Here is a 20,521-nt window from a genome sequence, read left to right as displayed (position 1 = left end):
GTGCTCCTTTATAGTATGAGTTTATATAGGTGGTATTAACATGAATATTTATATTATTTTTAAAATATATGGTTTTTAAAACTATGTCCTCAGAAGTTACCATTTTTATGGAAAATTGTATTGTCAGAATCTGTAAAATAGATTATAAGTCATGTTAACATTGAGTCTTCTGCCTGATTCTTTTAAATATTTGGTTCAGATTGATATACACAAGACTTCATGTCTTCTTTACAGTTATTTCAGTTCATTTTGATCCAGCGATTATTTTATATCCAAATAAGTTTAACAACGTACTTTGATGTTTTGAGGGCTTCTTCTTTTAGTTGAAGTTGGCTTTATAATTTTTTAAAGTTTAAATATCCAGATTCCAGATTTGTGACTTTGGAGCACTCATCATTTATTTAATTAACAAAAAGCAAAATTTGATTCTTTGTATTTCCCATGCATTTTCTAATTCTGCTTTTTAGTAATTATTTTTGTCAATTGAAATTAGGCTAAAGACTAACTCCTAGACTTTCCTCTGTTTTGATATTAGTAATACATGAGAGTTGAAAAAAGACCATCTTGACTGATGAAAATTGATCAATCATGTATAAAGGAATTCCTAGATATAAATTGTCATATCACCAGTATTAAGTATATATTTCGCGTTTATTTTCAGTGACTATCACATGAATCAAAATAGAGCAGATGTGAAACTAGTGAAGATGTCAAAAACTGTTGTGCATATTTGTGAACTCTATATAGATAGAAAAGTTTATTGACTTTCATTGAAATGTTCTTTTTTTTCTAGTTTATTGGTCAGGGTTCTTAGTTTTAGACAACTGAATTTAAATCAGTTGTTTAAACTGAGAGATTTATTAGAGGGAATACAGTAGTTTCCAGACACATTGGGAGAGCAAAAGGAACAGACTGTATTTTGAACTTCTAGAAACTTCTAGAACCACACCTTTAAACTGGCCTGCTACAGAGCTGCCTGTTTTAAATCACCTACCACTGTAGGTTCTGTTTACCCTAATTCCCCTGGCCCACTCCGTGTTAGCCACCACTGACAACCCCACATGAATGAAACTCTTTACTACCATCCTGGTTCCTGGTTTTCTGTCCTCCCAACCCATGTAGGTCCATTTCCTCCTTCCAAATCTTCATTCAGCATATCTGCTTGGTGAATCTAGGTCATTTTGGGCCCTAGCTGTCAGTAAGTTTTGGAAACTAGTTTTAGCTACAGTTTTGTACTACAGATCTGGAGTTTCATAACACATACATGGAATTGTTTTCTATTTCCTAGTATTTAGGATAGAGTACAAGAAGGTTTGTATTAAATGAAACTGTATCTTTCAGTCATCTTAGTTTTATTCTGTATACTTAGAGTAAAAAGAAACAAAAAAAACTGATAAAGTCTATTTAATTCAGAGATTGTAATTGAACTTTTAATATTGAAGAATCAAAGGGTCAAGTAGTTACTTGCTGCATTTGTCCCTGTACAAAGTTCCATAAGAAAAGTGAATTTTAAGTAAACTGTTACATTATATCTCTATAAAGTACCTTTTATTTAGATTTGCATTTTTAGTCTCACCTTGCCTGAATGGTGTTTATGAAAAAGTTTGTTTGGAAATTAGGTGAGCCTGAGGTTTGCGAAGAAGGTGGCAGGTTGGAGTGGAGTTTTAGGTGTCTAGTCACTGCCGAATAACCTAGTTCCATAATTCACCTCAGGAAGAATGTATTGTTACAAACCATTTATTGGATGCATGCCAGGTACTGAAGATAAAATATTTTAGTAGTTGGCATTGAATGTTAACTCTTCTGATGTTATCCTTTCAAATTTAGTTAATATTATCAGAGGAAGATAACTTATATCAACAGTCATTGAACACTTGAATGTCAGATAATGTGCTGATCACTTTAAAAGCATTATTTAGTTCTCGTAATAACCATTTGAGATGAGTACTCATATTATTCCCATCTTGCTGGTGAAGGAAAAAATTGCTATGTTTTACTTGTGAAATAAAATCTCCTTACTCTTTTCTGACCTGAAAAACCTTCTTGGTGGGATTGTAGAAACTATTAAAAGAACATAGAGAAACCTTTGAATAAGATCTCAAGGGGTAGAAGAAAGCAGGCTTCGTGTTGCATTTGAAACAGATTTAACAGTGTTCATTTTTGGCAAATAATCCAGCAGTTGGAATGAAGAGGGAAAGAGAATATGTATAATCAGAATTCACTCTTCTTAGAGACAGGCCTCACAGATTCATGTGATGAAATCAATACCATAGTTCATTCTCTTTGTAGCAGATAGGAGGTAGATCTTTGAAGTTTCCCTTTATCCTCTCAGAGTAAGCTTATACTTGTTTGGTTAAGCATCTACGTTTCTTGGAAACCTCCTTCCCAGCATGCTTACTCTAACGTGAGCTTGACATAAGATTTTGTGGCCTAATGCTTTTATTAGGTGTTCATTATTTGTGAATCTTAACCATCCGCCCATATTTACTTCGATTCTCTTGCTCTTTGAGGTGGTGTCAACTCCTTACCCTCCCACCTATGGACCTATCCATCTGGAGCTTATTATGCAAGCATGGCCTCTTTGAATGGATTAGTTGCCCAACTTCTGTGGGAATAATCTATAACGAAAGTATTAAAAATGATGAGTGCCTAATTGGAACTTTGTTTCCCCTTTATAGTTAGAAGAATTAGTGAAGATATTGAAAGTTTTTTAAAAGCCTAGTAAAGGAATAAATTACTTTGGGGAATAAGAGGAAGAGATTGGACTTTTTTAGATAGAGGGAAGAAGAAAGTATCTGAATTTGTACTGCTAAGTACAAACCTTCAGATATATTAAATGCTGCTCTGGTGTTGAAACTTGAATGCTCAGCTGCTAATTAAGGTGGAGAATTTCTCTATTGTAGTTAGCCCAGTTTAAATATATGTATATGTATAACATTTTTTTTTTCTTTTTTGAGACAGGGTCTCACTCTATTGCTCAGGCTGGAGTGCAGTGGCATAATCTCAGCCTACTGCAACCTCCATCTTCAGGGTTCAAGCGATCCTCTTGGCTCAGCCTCCCTAGTAGCTGGGACTGCAGACGTGCACCACCACAGCTGGCTAATTTTTGTATTTTTAGTAGAGACAGGGTTTCACTGTGTTGGCTGTGCTGGTCTGGAGCTCCTGTCCTCAGATGATCTGCCTGCCTCAGCCTCTCAAAGTGCTGGGATTACAGGCGTGAGCCACTCTGCGCCTGGTCATAACCATTTATTTATTAATGAGATTCTAAATTTGTGGCCTAATTTAAAAGTTAGAGGAAATTGGATTTTACAAAGTTACAAGATGCTAAGAACACCCCTTTTGTATTTTAAGAGCATGTATCCTATAGACTGATAATACTTTTATATAGCTTCTTGATCATTAGAACCTTTCATGAAAAACATTTTCTTCTGCAGTCTTCTCCACCACCAAATACACACATCCCCATATGCCACAGATGAAGTTTCATGGCATTTTAATGTTTTACATTAACAGACTTTATATTTTGGGAATTTAACGTGTGATATTTATATGTAAATGTCTTGAATCTTGGTTGCCTATAATGATTGAAGGATACTTTTTCAATGAATACTGGTATCACATACATAGCAATTTTCTGAGCATTTCTTACTTTATTCTAGGATATTTTTGACAGTTTAGATAAAATTGTCATTGTTTTTACAATAGAGATGAAGGTTTAGTTGGCTCCTGACATTTCATCTGTCATATCAGCCTCCTTAGCCAAAAATGAACAATAAGGTCAATTATTTTTGTGGAAAGTTTATAGGTGTTCAAAAGCAAAAGCGGTGAGACTATAAAATTTAGAACTCATGTTTTATCTTGTGAGTTCTAGTTTATTTATAATGTCATTTGTGTAATATTTTTACTCTGTATGCCAAGTGGCATTTATATTTGCATTTGTGTGTCTATAAGCTACTTAAAAGTATAGAAAGGTATGTTCGTTCATAATTCTAAGTATACATTAAATGATTTTTAGTAATGCTTATTATAGAACAAATGAGTTGTTTACCTTAAAAATGAAAATAGGTAAGATGGATTTATCAGATTACATGCTCACACACAAATAATACAGATTGAGTATCCCTTATGCAAAATGCTTGGGCCCAGAAGTGTTTCAGATTTAGAAATTTTTTGGATTTTGGAATATTTCCATTTCCAGTTATGCATTCCTAATGCAAAAATCTGAAATCCAAAAGCATTTCCTTTGAGCGTCATGTCATCACCCAAAGTTTTAGATTTTGGAGCATTTCAGGTTTTCAGATTATGGGTATTCAACCTGTAAAGGTTTTTATTTGATATATCATCTCTTAATAGTTTTTATATCTTAATTTCAGCATTTTTTTCTTTTATTCTACTTTTCTATTAGCATGTACTAGCATGACTGGTATAGCAATTTTCAGTTTGCACAAACATTCCTTAACATGTTTATAAATGTCATTTAAGAATGTTTTTCCTAGGAATTTTTCTTTGTTAAACATGTGAATTTAAAAAGAAGCAGACTTTTTTTATACAGTCATACATCACTTAATGAGGGGGATATATGTGAAGAAATGTATCATTAGGCAGTCTTGTCATTGTGCAAATATTATAGAATATACTTATGAAAACCTAGATTATATAGCCTACTATACACCTAGGCTATATGGTATAGCCTATTGCTCCTAGGTTACAAACCTGTACAGCACATTACTGTATTTACAACTATAGGGAGTTATAACACAATGGTATTTATATATCTAAACATAGAATAGGTACAGTAAAAATATGGTATAATTTTTTCTTCAACTTTTCAATTCTGGGGTTCATGTGCAGGATGTGCAGGTTTTTTCCATAGGTAAACATGTGCCATGGTGGTTTGCTGTACAGATCATCCCCTCACCCAGGTAGTATGACCAGTGTCCATTAGCTGTTCTTCCTGATGCTCTCCCTTCCTCAATCTCCTCCCTCTAAACAGGCCCCAGTATTTGTTGTTGCCTCCCCAGGTATCCATGTGTTGGCATTATTCAGCTCCCACTTATAAGTGAGAACATGTGGTGTTTGATTTTCTGTTCCTGCATTTGTTTGCTGAGGATAACAGCTCCCAGCTCCATCCACGGCCCTGCAAAGGACATGATCTTGTTCCTTTTTAGGGCTGCATAGTATTCCATGGTATATATGTATATGTACTACATTTTCTTTATCCAGTCTCACATTAATGGGCATTTAGGTTGATTCCATGTCTTTGCCATCATGAATAGTGCTGCAGTGAACATACATGTGCATGTATCTTTATAATAGAATTATTTGTATTCCGTTGGATATGTACCCAGTAATGGGATTGCTAGGTCAAATGGTAGTTCTGCCTCTAGGTCGGTCTTTGAGGAATCACCACTGTCTTCCACAATGGTTAATTTACATTTCCACCAACCATGTAAGTGTTCCTCCTTCTCCACAACCTCACCAGCATCTGTTTTACTTTTTAATAATCGCCATTCTGACTGGTATAACATGGTATTTCCTTGTGGTTTTGATTTGCGTTTCTCTAATGATCAGTAATATTGAACTTTTTTTCCATATGTTTGTTGGCCACAAGTGAAGAAGTATTCCTGTCCTTTGCCCACTTTTTAATGGTTTTTCTTGTAAATTTGCGTTAGTTCCCAGTAGATTTTGAATATTAGACCATTGTCAGATGGATTGCAAAAATCTCCCATTGTGTAGGTTGTCTGTTCATTCTGATGATAGTTTCTTTTGCTGTGCAGAAGCTCTTTAATTAGACCCCATTTGCCAATTTTTGCTTTTGTTGCAATTGCTTTCAGCATTTTTATCATGAAATCTTTGCCCATGCCTATGTCCTTAGTATTAGTACCTAGATTTTCTTCTGGGGTTTTTATAGTTTTGGGTTTAAGTCTTTAATCCATTTTGGGTTAATTTTTGTATATGGTGTAAGGAAGAGTTCCAGTTTTAATTTTCTGCATATGGCTAGCCAGTTCTTCCAGCACCACTTTATAGAGACTCTTTTCCCCTTCACATGTTTTCATCAGGTTTTTTAAAGATCAGATGATTGTAAGTGTGAAGTCTTATTTCTGAGCACTCCATTCTATTCCATTGGTCTATGTGTCTGTCCTTGTACCAGTACCATGCTGTTTTGGTTACGATAGCCATGAACTATAGTTTGCAGTTGGGTAGCATGATGCCTCCAGCTTTGTTCTTTTTGCTTAGGATCATCTTCACTATTCAGGCTTTTTGGTTCCACATGAATTTTAAAATAGTTTTTCTAATTCTGTGAAGAATGTCAATGGTAGTTTAATGGGAATAGCATCGAACCTGTACATTACTTTGGGAAGTATGGCCATTTTCACAATATTGATTCTTCCTATCCCTGAGCATGGAATGTTTTTCCATTTGTTTGTGACCTCTCTTATTTCCTTGTGCAGTGGTTTGCAGTTCTCCTTGAAGAGGCCTTTCAGTTTCCTTGTTAGTGATATTCCTAGGTATTTTTTGTAGCAATTGTGAATGGGAGCTCATTCATGATTTGGCTCTCTGCTTGCCTGTTGTTGGTGTATAGGAATGCTAGTGATTTTTTGCTCGTTGATTTTGTATCCTGAGACTTTGCTGAAGTTGCTTATCAGCTGAAGAAGCTTTTGGGCTGAGATGGAGTTTTCTAGATACAGGATCATGTCATCTGCAAACAAAGATAATTTGACTTCCTCTCTTCCTATTTAAATATGCTATATTTCTTTCTCTTGCCTGATTACCCTGGCCAGGACTTCCAATGCTGTGTTGAATAGGAGTAGTGAGAGAGGGCATCCTTGTCTTGTGCTTGTTTTCAAGGGGAATGCTTCCAGCTGTTGCCCACTCAGTATGATATTGGCTGTGGGTTTGTCATAAATAGCTCTTATTATTTTGAGATATGTTCCACCAATACCTAGTTTATTTAGAGTGTTTAACATGAAGGGATGTTGAATTTTACTGAAGGCTTTTTCTGCATCTATTGAGATAATTGTGTGGTTTTTGTCATTGGTTCTGTTTTTATGATGAATCACATTTATTGATTCCATATGTTCAACCAACTTTGCCTCCCAAGGATGAAGCCAACTTGTTCGTGGTGGATAAGCTTTTTGATGTGCTGCTGAATTCAGTTTGCCAGTATTTTGTTGAGGATTTTTGCATTGATGTTCATCAAGGATATTGGCCTGAAGTTTTCTTTTGTTGTAGCTCTTCCAGGTTTTGGTATCAGGATGATGCTGGCCTCATAGAACGAGTTAGGGAGGAGTCCCTCCTTTTCCATTTTCAATTATTTTGAATGGTTTCAGTAGAAGTGGTACCAGCTCCTCTTTGTACCTCTGGTAGAATTAGAATTCAGCTGTGAATCTATCTGGTCCTGGGCTTTTTTTTGTTGGTGGGAGGATAGGGCGTTGATAGGCTATTTATCACCACCTCAATTTCAGAGCTCATTATTGGTCTGTTCAGGGATTCAATTTCTTCCTGGCTCAGTCTTGGGAGGGTGTATATGTCCGGGAATTTATCCATTTCTTCTAGGTTTTCTAGTTTACGTACAGGTTTTTATAGAGTTCTTTGATGGTTGTTTGTATTTCTGTGGAGACCATGGTAATATTCCTTTACCATTCCTGATTGTATTTATTAGATTCTTCTATTCTTTATTATCTAGCTAGCAGTCTGTTGTATTAATTTTTTCAAAAAACCAGCTCCTGGATTCATTGATGTTTTGAAGAGTTTTTTGTGTCTCCAGTTCTGCTCTAATCTTGGTTATTTCTTGCCTTCTGCTAGGTTTGGGGTTTGTTTGCTTTTGGTTCTCTAGTGCTTTTAGTTGTGATGTTAGGATGTCGATTTAAGATCTTTCTAGCTTTTTGATGTGGGCATTTAGTGCTATATATTTCCCTCTTAAAACTGCATTTTTTAAATCACTGCATCGCAGTGATTCTGGTATATTCTCTTTGTTCTCATTAGTTTCAAAGAACTCCTTGCTTTCTGCCTTAATTCCACTTATTTACCCAGGAGTCATTAAGCAGCAGGTTGTTCAATTTCCATGTAGTTGTGTGGTTTTAAGTGAATTTAATTGTGCTGAAGTCTGAGAGACTGTTATATCAGTTCTTTTGCATTTGCTGAGGAGTGTTTTACTTCTGGTTAACAGCTCCTATAATGTTTTATCATGATTCTTAGCTTCTTTACATTGGGTTACAACATGCTCCTTTAGCTCAGCAAAGTTCGTTATTACCCACCTTCTGAAGGCTACTTCTGTCAATTCAGCCATCTCAGCCTCAGCCCAGTTCTGTGTCCTTGCTGGAGAGGCGTTGCGGTCATTTGGAGGAAAAGAGGCACTGGTTTTTTGAGTTTTTAGCATTTTTGTGTTGATCCTTTCTCATCTTTGAGGTTGTTAACCTTTGAATGGGGTTTTTGTCAGGTTTTTCATTGATGATGTTTTCTGTTTTTAATAATAGGGCTGCTGTGGGTCCATTCCAGGCCCTAGTTACCTCAGTTTCTCTCATACCAAGTGTTATACAGGCTTTGACCAGTGAAGGCTGCAAAACAGCAAAGATGGCAGCCTGCTTCTTCCTCTGGAAGCCCCATCCCTGCAGCGTACTGACCTGTTCCCAGCCTGAACTGCCCCTGCTAGGAGGTGGCTAGAGACCCCTGTTGGGAGGTCTCACCCAGGTAGAAGGAATGGGATCAGGGATCTGCTTAAAGAAGAAGTCTGGCTCCTTTTTGGTAGTGCAGCTGCGCTGTGTTGTGGGAGACCATTCCTTATCCAGACTATCTGGACTCTACAGAGCCGGCAGGCTGGAATAATCAAGTTGACAGAACTGCAGAGATGGCAGCCACCCCTCCCCCTGGGAATTTGGTCCTTCTCAGGCAAACTTGATTGGAATTCCAAGCCAGTGGGGCCCACAGAATGACACTACTTGCTTCCTGGATTCAGTTCCCCTCCTAAGAGGATGTAGGGACAGATCTCTGGCCTTGCCAGGAATCCTGGAGCCAAGTATGCAAAACTCCACTCTGTGTATGCCCCAGCAGCTGCTCTGCCAGGACTCTGTACAGGTCTGTGTATTGGACCTGTGTATGTACAGGTTTTTATAGTATTCTTTGATGGTTGTTTGTATTTCTGTGGAGACCAGGATCAATACAGGTCTGTGTATTGATCCTGGTGGTGTGGCTTACAAAGGGATCTCCTAGGTGCAAAGATCCATGGGAGAGGTGTGGTTTCCTGGGCAGGATTGCACAATCACTCACCACTTCCTTTGACTGGGACTGAGTGTTCCTTTGGCTTCGTGCTGTTAGAATGCTTGTTCTTCAGTCCTGCAAGGAAAAAAATCAGCATTTAGACAAAAAGTTCTCTCAGCAAGGCAATTTTACTTTCTGCAAAACGGGTGCTCCTTACGGATAGAACAATGGCAAGAGCACACTTGAACAAAGGAGGGAAGCAATTTATGTCTTTTACGCAGCTTGTCTTTGCTGCTATGTCTTGTTTACGTTGGCTGGAGCCAGACCTCACAATCTAAACTAAAACCTAACTGGATAATAATTTAAAACTTTTCTAAATAGGTGAAAGCAATGGAAGGACAAAGGAAAAGAGGAAGTTGTTTACTAAAGGACTTAGAAAAGTAGTAACATTCTTAAGGCTGCGAGCTGGGACATACCTGTGAGCACGTCTAGCACAACTATCTTGGTTAAGGTACAAGGACATAGAATGTACTACTTGCCTGTGAGCTACTTAGGATAGGTCTTAACAAAGTTATTAGCACAAAGCAAGGAGGTTTGAACAAAGTTAGTCTTTAAAATAAATTATTTCTAACATTTATGATTATTATTATCCTTTAACAAGAAGGGAAACCTTGAAGAGGAAATGTTCCTTTCTACAGTGCTGCTCCCGGTTGGGCCGTCACCCCACCCTGCTTTTCTTCTGTTTCTGTGGGTTGAGCTGTTTGCCCAGTCAGTCCCAATATGACCACCTGGATACTTCAGTTGAAGGTGCTGAATTCATTTGCTGCTTTCATTTGCTGAGTGCTGCAGACTGCAGCTGCTTCTAATTGGCCATCTTGGCCCCCTTAGTACTATAATCTTATGGGACCCCCATTGTATATGCAGTCATTGACTGAAACATTGATATGTGGCACATGACTCTGTTTTTACTTAAAAACCTCTTAAAGTCCTTTATTTTGGATTCTATCAAACTTCATAAATTTGAGTAGTGTCATGAGAGAGATTTAATGTCTCTTTATTTTTTTTGAGACGAAGTCTAGCTCTGTCTCCTGGGCTGGAGTGCAGAGGTGTGATCTCTGCTCACTGCTACCTCCACCTCCCAGGCTCAAGGAATTCTCCTGCCTCAGCCTCCCAGTTGCTGAGATTACAGGCACATGCCACCATGCCTGGCTAATTTTTGTATTTTAGTAGAGATGGGATTTCACCATGTTGGCCAGGCTGGTCTCGAACTCCAGATTCAGGTGGTCTGCCCACCTCAGTCTCCCAAGGTGCTGGGATTACAGGCGTGAGCCACCGCGCCTGCCTATTTAATGTCTTTTTAATAACCTTTTAAATCTTTACATTCACAGATTTAAACAAATATTAAATGCTGACTATGTGCCAAGTACTTGTCTATAAAGCAGGCACGTAAAAACAAACAAAACATGGCCGGACACTGTGACTCACACCTGTAATCCTAGCACTTTGGGAGGCCGAGGTGAGTGAATCACCCGAGGCCAAGAGTTCGAGACCAGCCTGGCCAACATGGTGAAACCTCATGTCTACTAAAAATACAAAAAAATTAGTCGGGCGTGGTGGCAGGTGCCTGTAATCCCAGCTACTCGGAAGGCTGAGGCAGAAGAATTGCTTGAACCCAGGAGGCAGAGGTTACAGTGAGTGGAGATCGCCCCATTGCACTCCAGTCTGTGCAATAGAGCAAAAACTCCATCTCAAAAACAAAACAAAACATATTCTCTGCCCTGGAAAGGCACTTAAATGAAAGGAGGCAAGTACTGTGAACATTTTAATATGAATGTAAAGGTTTAAATATAGAGATTTACAGAGACTCTGTATATCTCTATATTTAGGGTATGGGACTGGGTTCCTGGAGGAAAAGTGTAGTTAATAAATTTTACAGCCAACATTCCATGAAGCAGTGAAAAACTTTGCCCCTCCCAAAATAAAGGAAAAGCTTGAAGTATGGTAGTCACTTCTTAAATTCCTTTTGAATAATTTGTTTTCACCTACTTTTTAATTCATTATTTCTTTTTTGTATTCTTTCTGCTGTTCATTTTTAGCCAATAAATATTTTTATTTCAGATTTTTTTTAGTTGTACAATGTCCATTTTCATTTTATCTCTTTAACCAGTTTGATCCATCTTTTTATCTGAATTCCTTGACATTTATAATCATTCTTTTAAGATGAATTTGCTTATTCCCCAAGTGATCTGTGATTTTGCTTCTCTTCCCTTTTAAGGGTCACATTTTCCAGTTTGTTCTCGTATTTTATGCTCGACATTGTGTAAAAGAATAATACAGACTAGAGTAGGTAATATTTTCCCTTAGAAGAATATCTCCTAGCTAGCTAGGAGGAAGGGTTGATCCCTTTTGATTTCCAGTGTCTTAAGCACAGGATCAAGCCCTTCCCTCTGGCCAAGTTCTTGGGAAGACCATCAAACTAAAGCCAAGTTTATGGTTTACTACAGTAAGGATGACCACTACATTGACAGTCTTAATAGCATCTCAGAGGAAGGATGTGAAAATATTTATGAAATTCTCAGCAGGTCTTTCATTGTGTGCATTGGAGGGAAAAGGTCCTGATTAGGATTTGCCATGAGTTGAGAATTGGTAGACACATCTAGGGGTGGGTTTTAAAGTGAGTCTTGGCTGGGCGCGGCAGCTCACGCCTGTAATCCCAGCAGTTTTGGAGGCTGAGGCGGGCAGATCACCTTAGGTCAGGAGTTCAAAACCAGCCCGGTCTCTACTAAAAATACAAAAATTAGCCAGGCATGGTGGTGCATGTCTATAGTCCTAGCTACTCGGGATGCTGAAGCAGGAGAATCACTTGAACCTGGGAGGTGAAGGTTGCAGTAAGCCGACGTAGCACCACTGCACTCCAGCCTGGGTGACAGAGCAAGACACTGTCTCAAAACAAAAACAAAACAAAAAAAGTAGAGTCTTGCAGAGTAAACAGTGTAGTGAGTCATCTGTTCTTGAGAAGAGGGTATTTACTCTCCTGAGGGTTCATTAATAAATCTGATGTTCAAATAAATAGATTTTCTTGAGGTACTTGAAACAAATACCTTCTTCTTTCTAAGCAGTAGCTTCTGGAATAGCAGATAAATGAATAGTAATGTCATATTAATAGAGATAGTGAACTGTGTGGCCACAGAAGGTTTTGGGTTAGAAGAAACCCCCGTCTCTTCCTGCTTTGCAGCGCAACCACCAGTTTCTTCCACTCCAGTAAGTAACATGAGGGAGAATTGGTTTGAAGACAGGACCAGCTCTGCCTTTTGGTTTTCTCCATATTCCAGGGCACTAGATTAGTGCACCAGTGCACTGCGCCTGGCTAGTATTTCTTTGTCCCAGCACAGTTCTTGCGCCTATGGCATTTTTGCTACTTTACCCACTGCATGAGCCCTAGCATTGGGCAAATGCCCTCAGGTATGAAAGCTGCTGTTTTTGCTCAGCTAGGAAGAATTTATTCCTCTCTGCAGACAGTATATTTAGACCTATTTGCATGTGAGACTTCTCTGTGGTTTTAATGAGAAATGTTTAGTCAGTCTAGTATTTTCTTTTTGTTATGTCAGAGTGAGGGTCTTTTGCAACCCTCTACATCCTAATTAGAAGTCATCCTTGGATAAATTGCTTTTTAAAGCCCAAACTGGAAAATAAATCTGGGCCTACATATTTAGGATTTTAGAAAGTTTGGAAATAAAGTTAGAAAGGTAAATGAAAGTAAACAAAAGTTAGTGAAGTAAAAGTAAATTTTATGTTACCTTTCAGTTCTTTGCTTTTTCTTTGATGATCTACTTGATAGGAGTTGAAGGCTGCAGCGAGCAATGATTGTACCACTGCACTCCAGAGTGAGACTCTGAGAAAAAAAAAAAACTACTTGATAAATGATAGAGATATTTAAGAGGCACCAATATTTAGCTTTGGATGGAATCAAAACAAGTCTTTCAGTTATTCAGTTTTTTAAGGCTAATGCAATTGCTATTAAAAGAAACTTTAAAATGTTTACAATTCAAATCAGTGATCTCTTAGTCATAATACTCTCTGTTTTCATTTTACTTTTTAATTAAGCTTTAAATTTTTCTAATGGCTTAAGAAAAAACTTCAAGATTAGCCCATTTATTTGCAATTGTGTTCTTTAAATCTTATAATGCTTCTGAAAAATCTCTGACAACAGAATCCTACTAACTCTAAGCTCATTTCTAGGTATTAAATTAGCTCTTAGTACTTTTTGTTGTAAGTTGACCTAATTTTGACCTTGCAAAGCTAATCAGCTAACGAAACTAATTATTAAAACACATCTGTGCTGCTTAGAAATAGTAAGATTTGTCTTGAACTTGCATCATAGGTTTTAATGGGACATCTGGTATATATTTTAATAGGCTTCATTAAGTAAATTTTATGTCTTTGGGGAGAACATTTCTCATTATGTGATCCCACCTCTACAGTTGGTTTTAGGTTCCTCCTTGTGAATGACCATGTGGTCTAAAATATGGTCCTGAACTTTCTACTCTTCTCTGAAATCTGAACCTTTGTGGCTGGGCTTAGATGCTGATGAGAACATTTACATGTCTTCGTTTATTCTCAGGAAATGTTCTTTGAGTAGTAGCACACACTAGGAGCTGAGAGGCATTGGGAATGTAGTAAAACAAGCCAAAACCGATAGTTCCTCTATTCAGGAGACATTAATAGTGGAAACATGATAAAATTCACCCTATTTTCAACGCCACCCCTCAGTGGAAAAAAAATTCACCCTATGGATATTAGATAATACTAAAGAATTATTGAAAATTTGGTTACATGTGATAAGGGCATTCTAGTTATCTAAGAAAATGTCCATCTTTTTACAGATGCAAACTGAATTTGGAGGGAAGAAATGACATAATATAGGGTATTTGCTCAAGAGAATAGGTGAAGTATATGTGCCGAATATAGGTGATAAGTTCGTCAGAGGTTCTGTAATTGTGTATGTTTGAAATTTGTGATAGTAGGGTATTTTTTTTTTAAAGAATCTCATAACAATAAGAAATGCCTAAGAGTGATGAGGCATAAGTACTGCACTGAGATAAAGATATTTCTGTACATCTCAGCCACCTGCTGTAGTTACCAAAGCTGAATACATGTTTACCCTGTGTCTTAAACATTTTCCTCCTGGGTCCAGATACACACACAGAAATATGTTGATATGTTCACCAAAAAAAAAAAAAATGTTCAAGAATGTCCATTGCAGCCTTCTTCAGCTAGAAAGTATGATGGATAAATGTGGTATATTTATGGAATAAAATACAGCATTGAAAAAGATGAGCTTGCCGACATGGATGAATTTCATGAACAAACAGTTGATTTAAAAAGCGGGGGAAGGCTGGGCACAGTGGTTTATACCTATAATCCCAACATTTGGAAGGATCGCTTGAAGCCAGGAGTTCGAGATCCATCTGATCATGGACATCAGAATAGTGGTTACAATTTGTGGGGTGACTTTGACTGGAAAGGAGCATAAAAGAAGTCTCCGGAGTACTAGGAGTGGTCCATATCTTGATCTGGGTAGTGGTTATACAAGTGTGCTCACCTTGAAAAAGTTCACTGAGATGTATCCCAATGATTTGCTCACTTCTCTGTGTGTGTGTGTGTGTGTGTGTGTTCTATGTAAAACCAGTGGTTCTTGAATTAGCTAAAAATCTGTTTTTTTGCTTGTACGTAATACTTCAGTTGAAAAGTTGACCAAAGCCAAAAAATGTCTGTCTGGTTGTTAGTGATTTGATGGAGTTGAAAGAAGCCTAGCATGGCTGGGGCATGTAGATCATAGTGCTAAGAGATGGAAAGCACCTTGTGCTATTTGGCCGTTTCAGTTGTGATGTTTTTTAAACAGTGTTGTGATCAGAAGGGCCCTTTAGAAAGACTGTGTCTAGAATATGGAGAACAAAGAGGAGACCAGAGTGGATGTGGGAGGCCAATGGGTAGGTTAATCTAGTAGCTCAGGCAATAATTTGCAGTGACTTACACAAAGGCAGTTTTAGTGGACTTGTTCATGAGTTATCTAAGAGAGAAAATTGACAGGATTTGAGAATGGGTTAGATAATGGGGAGTGAGGGGATAACTCCCATTGCTCTCAGTATCAGTGATGACTCCAAGGTTTCTTATACAATTTGAAAAATGATAGTCCTGTCTTTTTAAGTCAAAGAAAATTGGAAGAAGAACACATTTAGAGGTGAGGATCAGACGCTCAATTATTAGTATGTTGAATTTCATACCTTTGAGTTAAGTAGTGATATCTAGTAGGGAATTGAAACACAGTCCTGTGACCTGTCTTGTCAAGTCATACTTGTGACATATTTGGCTCAGATACTTGAGAGTAGGAATCAAAGAACATTTCGTGGAAGACTTTTTGAAAATAAGCACCAAAATATGCTGCTGACACTATTTAACAAAGCATTTTAAACAATCATAAAGTTTCATAAATTGCTCTTGAATGAGGATGTATTTTTTAACCTATGCTATTCATTGAGGCTGTTGAGTTCCAAAAGCTCGTTTTTTAAAGCAAATCCAGTGGAGTAGTAGCATCATATGCAGATATAATTTATGCAAATTAACTGCAAGCATTCAGGTTGAAAAAAAGAGTCAGAGAAATAATGGTCTCAGTAGTACAGATGATTCTGCCCTCCTTTTTAATTTTGAACATGTGACCCAAAATGAGCATGAGGTGAGAAACACATCTGCTGTTTCTTTAGATTTCTGTAGGATGAGCATCTTGCTAGACTGCATGTGATTGTCTTTATAAAAGTGTGTATTTTTAATACAGTATGGCACTCACTATAAGCCATCTACTTCATCTGGAACCCAGCCAAAGAAATGGTGATTTGTACCATTGCTTAAAGAACGGGTTGTATTGAACTTACTGAGGGATAGTTTATATGTTAGTCTCCAAAATGACATCTTAAGAGATTTTCCAAGGTAATTTTGAGATTTGGTAATTTTGAGATTTTTCCCATGTGACTTATCCTCTGCAGAATATGAGTACTATAAAATAATCTTACTACTTTGTTTCAAAGGGATTCTGTCTAGTTCTAATATTTTCCATAATTGATTGAAGTACAGGTGCACCTTATGCATTGCTCTCAAAATTTACTTCCATTTGACTTTATCTTTCATTTTTGCAACCCTAGAGAGTCAACAGCCCTTGAAACTGAACCCCAGAGGATTTTAGCCTTTTTAAAATCTGTGTTTTTTTCAACCCGTTCTTTGTGTTTAGCTTTTCTGTCTACTCTTTTATAGTCTTTTTGGAAACATTACCATTATGAAAACATGTTTAGGAAGATATATTTCCTGCTTTGGATAACTTTTAGGTATGTGTTTGTTGCCTAGCATAGTGGGAGGAATCATCTGTAATACTGAAATCGTATTTAAACCTAGTCAGAGAGAATGCAAAAGTTCACAAAATGAGGAACCCTGAAGTTGAGTAAAATAACCTGTCCATAGAGTTGATAGAGATTCATGTGCCTGATCCTCTTTTGAAAGCCATGCTGAAAATAATGCTTCTGCATTTCTGTAATTCATTATTTAAATTTCAGAGACATTAAAGAAATTGTAGTAGCATTTTAAAAGATTCTGATCCTAAAGCCTCCATTTGAGTGATATTATAACTCAAATTGTTCTAAAATACAATTTGAGTAGAATCTTAATTCTTAAGCTATATTAAAATCGTTTAATTCTAGATAGGTATAGGTTTACACTTGAAATCAGCAATGTTGAAGGACAATAAATTGAGAAATAATCACACTCAAGCAGGACTAGAATATCTATCTGAAGTACAGCAATAAGCACAAAATAGTGTATTTATCAAATAATCAATAAGAGTGGACTCTTGATTAGAGATGTCAGAGGGGTTCTCCCTAGACTTATCACAGAGGCTGTCAATTAACATTATTAGATTGTGATAAGAAATGAGCTTGACCAGGTATTTTCCTTTTTGATTCAGCCAGTTACCCCTGGAGTAATGACCTATAAGGAAGTAATCTTCCCAGGTTCAGATTTATTTTAACTTAGGCACTGACAGAAACCATTGTGAGAATATTGGCATTAAGATCTTCTAAAACTCCTAAAGTACCTAATGTTTACAGACATCTTATGTAGATGTATGTATTAACAGGAGGAAATCGGTGCTCATGGAAAGACAAGTCAAAAATTAGAAAAATAAATTTGATATATATACCAGATGACTCAGAATATACCTTATAATATTTGCCAGATTTTTAGTTTCCACCCTATGTATCGGGTACATAACAGAAGGGCTTAGATGGTGACTTGGTAGCCATCTTTCTACCTTACTTTTCAAAAGGGCAAAAAAAAAGAAAAAACTATTCATTTCAGAAAACAGGGCATATCACATCTTCTATATGTCCCCCTTTTACTGTCTGTTAAATTGTTCTTTCAGTTTTCCATCTCTTAATTTATACTATTGAAGGGTTGTGAAGACAAGTAGCATTTGATAGAACTTGGTCACCTAGACACAAAAATTAGTTTTAATAGTTATCAGTTTTAAACCTCTTCAGCAGTCATAAAACTAATTTTTTTGTTCTGCCTTGATTTGTAAATTCAGTGTATGTTTTGTTCAGGTGAACAAATATATTCTTAAAATTAAAATACAATGTTTACTTATAACTGATAATTTGAGGAAATAGGAATGGAACATAGGGGCCTTTGCATGGATAGTTTTTGGGGAAGATTAGAAAGCAGCACAAAAAATGGAATATAAGGAAATAGTAGTCATTGATATCAAGCAGTGGAAAACCAATGATGTGTGAGGGAGCAGGAGGAGAGAAATCTAGAGAAGCAGTGGGCTGCAAGCCTTTTTAAATGGCAGAGATTGCAAAAAAAAAAAAAAAAAAAAGTACTATGCAACATCACTTTTCATTCAAACATGTACTGAACCCTATGTGTGGGCTTCCGTGCTAGGCACTATGAATACAACAAATAATCAAAATGTAATTTCTAGCCCTAAAGACATTCATTTAGAAGGAGAGGCCAACATAAATGGAGAATTGTAATGTAGTGCTCTATAACACAATAGCAGAGGCATATAAAAGACACCCTTAGCCTTGTATACTCTTCCTTTCCCTGATCATCTTTAAGGTTTTTACTTTAAGTGTGGCTTCTTCATGAAAGTCTTTCTAATACCATATGTATTGTATTAGCGGGAAGTGATTAATTGTACAGATGAGGGAATATTTGTCTGAAGTAGTTGCATCTGATACCAGTTTTTAATTGAAAATAGGAAGTTCTAAGTTAAAGCATCATCATTTCCTTTTACCAAAGGTTGGGACAGGTTGACCATCTTTTTGTCATTTAACAAATAGTTTACTTAATAAATCATACTGATTTCCTGTAGTCCCTGAACATTCCAGGATATTTCATGCCTTTGTAACTCAGTGCAATTTCACCATTTAGATGGCATGCCCAGGCATGCTTAGGCAGTAAGGATACAGAGGTGAACAAAGAAATGGTAAGAGTGCCCTTAAGGGGCTATTAGGATCTACAAGTGAACAAAGACATTGAACAAAAAGTATTATATAGTGAGTGTTACTACAAGGAGTGCAGGAACATTTAATGGATGTATTATAACCTACTGTAGGATTAAAGAAGGCTGCCCAGAGGAAGTAATATTTAAACTGGGACATAACAAATGAGTTAGTTTAAGAATTGGGGTGGGTGTTACCGTGATATGGTTTGGCTATGTCCCCACCCAAATCTCATCTTGAATTCCCATGTGTTGTGGGAGGGACCCAGTAAGAGGTAACTGAGTCATAGGGGCAGGTCTTTCCTGCGCTGCTGTCATGAAAGTGAGTCTTACAAGATCTGATGTTTATTATAAGGGGGAGTTTTCATACACAAACTCTCTTTGCCTGCTGCCATCCATGTAAGACATGACTTGTTCCTCTTTGCCTTCCACCATGATTGTAAGACTTCCCCAGCCACGTGGAACTGCAAGTTCAGTTAAACCTCTTTCTTTTGTAAATTGCCCAGTCTCTGGTTTGTCTTTATCATACAGGTAGGGGGCCTTAGGGAGGAAAAAGCAATACAGTGAATAATCTTCCTCCTGTGTTGGTGAGCCACATAAAATGGAGAAACCCTTTTGCTGAAAACAGCTACAAATGCCAAAAAAATGTTAAATGCTATCTGTTTGAAGTTATCAAATAAGGACGTACTACTAAGCCAAGACTCAGAAAAGAAGGTAATCTGAAAAATGAGACTAACATTTGGGGCTACTTTTGTCCTATAGGCATTTACCAATTCAGAGGAAGGAGCTGAAAGACTGTGTAGCCCTTTTGATGTCGCTTACATGGATAGGAATACAAAATGGGACCCTTATAGTTTTGCAGCACTTTGCATTGGGACCATAAAGACTGTGCCCAGGATAAGATATGAGAGAAGTAGAAATCTCAAACCCTGATATTAGATTAAGACCTCGGTTTGCTCATGCCCCCAGGTTCCCTGCAGAAACAAAAGATCTTTCTAGAAGATTATTACAGGTTTCAAATTATTTTCACGAAGTTTTTCAAATATTAATGTTCAAAACATATTCAGACGTAATCAGTCACACAAGGACACAAAAACATGAATCAAGAACCAGTTGAAGCAGTAGACAATAAAAACAGAGCTCTAGGTGCTCCAGGAATTAGTTATAACAGACACAGATTTTGAAAAAACTATGCTTACTAAATTCAAAGAGAAAAGAAATTGCAAATTTTAACAAATGGAAACATTTTTAAAAATAATATTGTTTGGAAAAGAACAGACATTCTAAGACCAAATTAAATACGATTTGAGCAGCAGATCTTCACATATTTGTGTAGAGAAGATCCGCAAACTGGATTTTAGGGCAGAAGAAAATGTCCAGGAAGAAGCCTGGAGAGATACAAGAATGAGACAGAGGGAAGGGCAAGAAATAACATGGATACAAGGAAAGGTCTAATTACATATACATGTAAATGGGCATCCCAGAGAAAAGGAGGATGAGAATGTTACAATATTTAAAGAGATGTTGGCTAAGAATTTTCCAAAACAGATGAAAGCAACGATTTAAAAAGTACAACATAACCTAAATAGTGTAATTTTTAAATTAGATCGAAATGTAGGTGTATATCTAAGAGAAGTGAAAACATGCCCACGCAAATGTTTATAGCAGCATTATTCGTAATAGCTAAGAAATGGAAGTAATTCAGATGTCCATCACCTACAGAATGGATAAATAAAATTTGGCATATTCATGCAATGTAATATTCAGCAATAAAAA

General features: G+C 37.0%; 1 protein-coding gene across 2 annotated transcripts in view; it reads left to right on the top strand.

Annotated features, from left to right (window-relative positions):
• Positions 1-20,521, top strand: part of PRMT3 (protein arginine methyltransferase 3) — a 129,026-nt gene that overhangs the window by 85,018 nt on the left and 23,487 nt on the right. The window lies entirely within an intron of this gene.

This window comes from Macaca mulatta, chromosome 14 (assembly GCF_049350105.2).
Source record: "Macaca mulatta isolate MMU2019108-1 chromosome 14, T2T-MMU8v2.0, whole genome shotgun sequence".
Classification (NCBI taxonomy): Eukaryota; Metazoa; Chordata; class Mammalia; order Primates; family Cercopithecidae; genus Macaca; species Macaca mulatta.
Note: the sequence above shows the minus strand (reverse complement) of the source record. Positions and strands in the feature narration are given on the sequence as shown.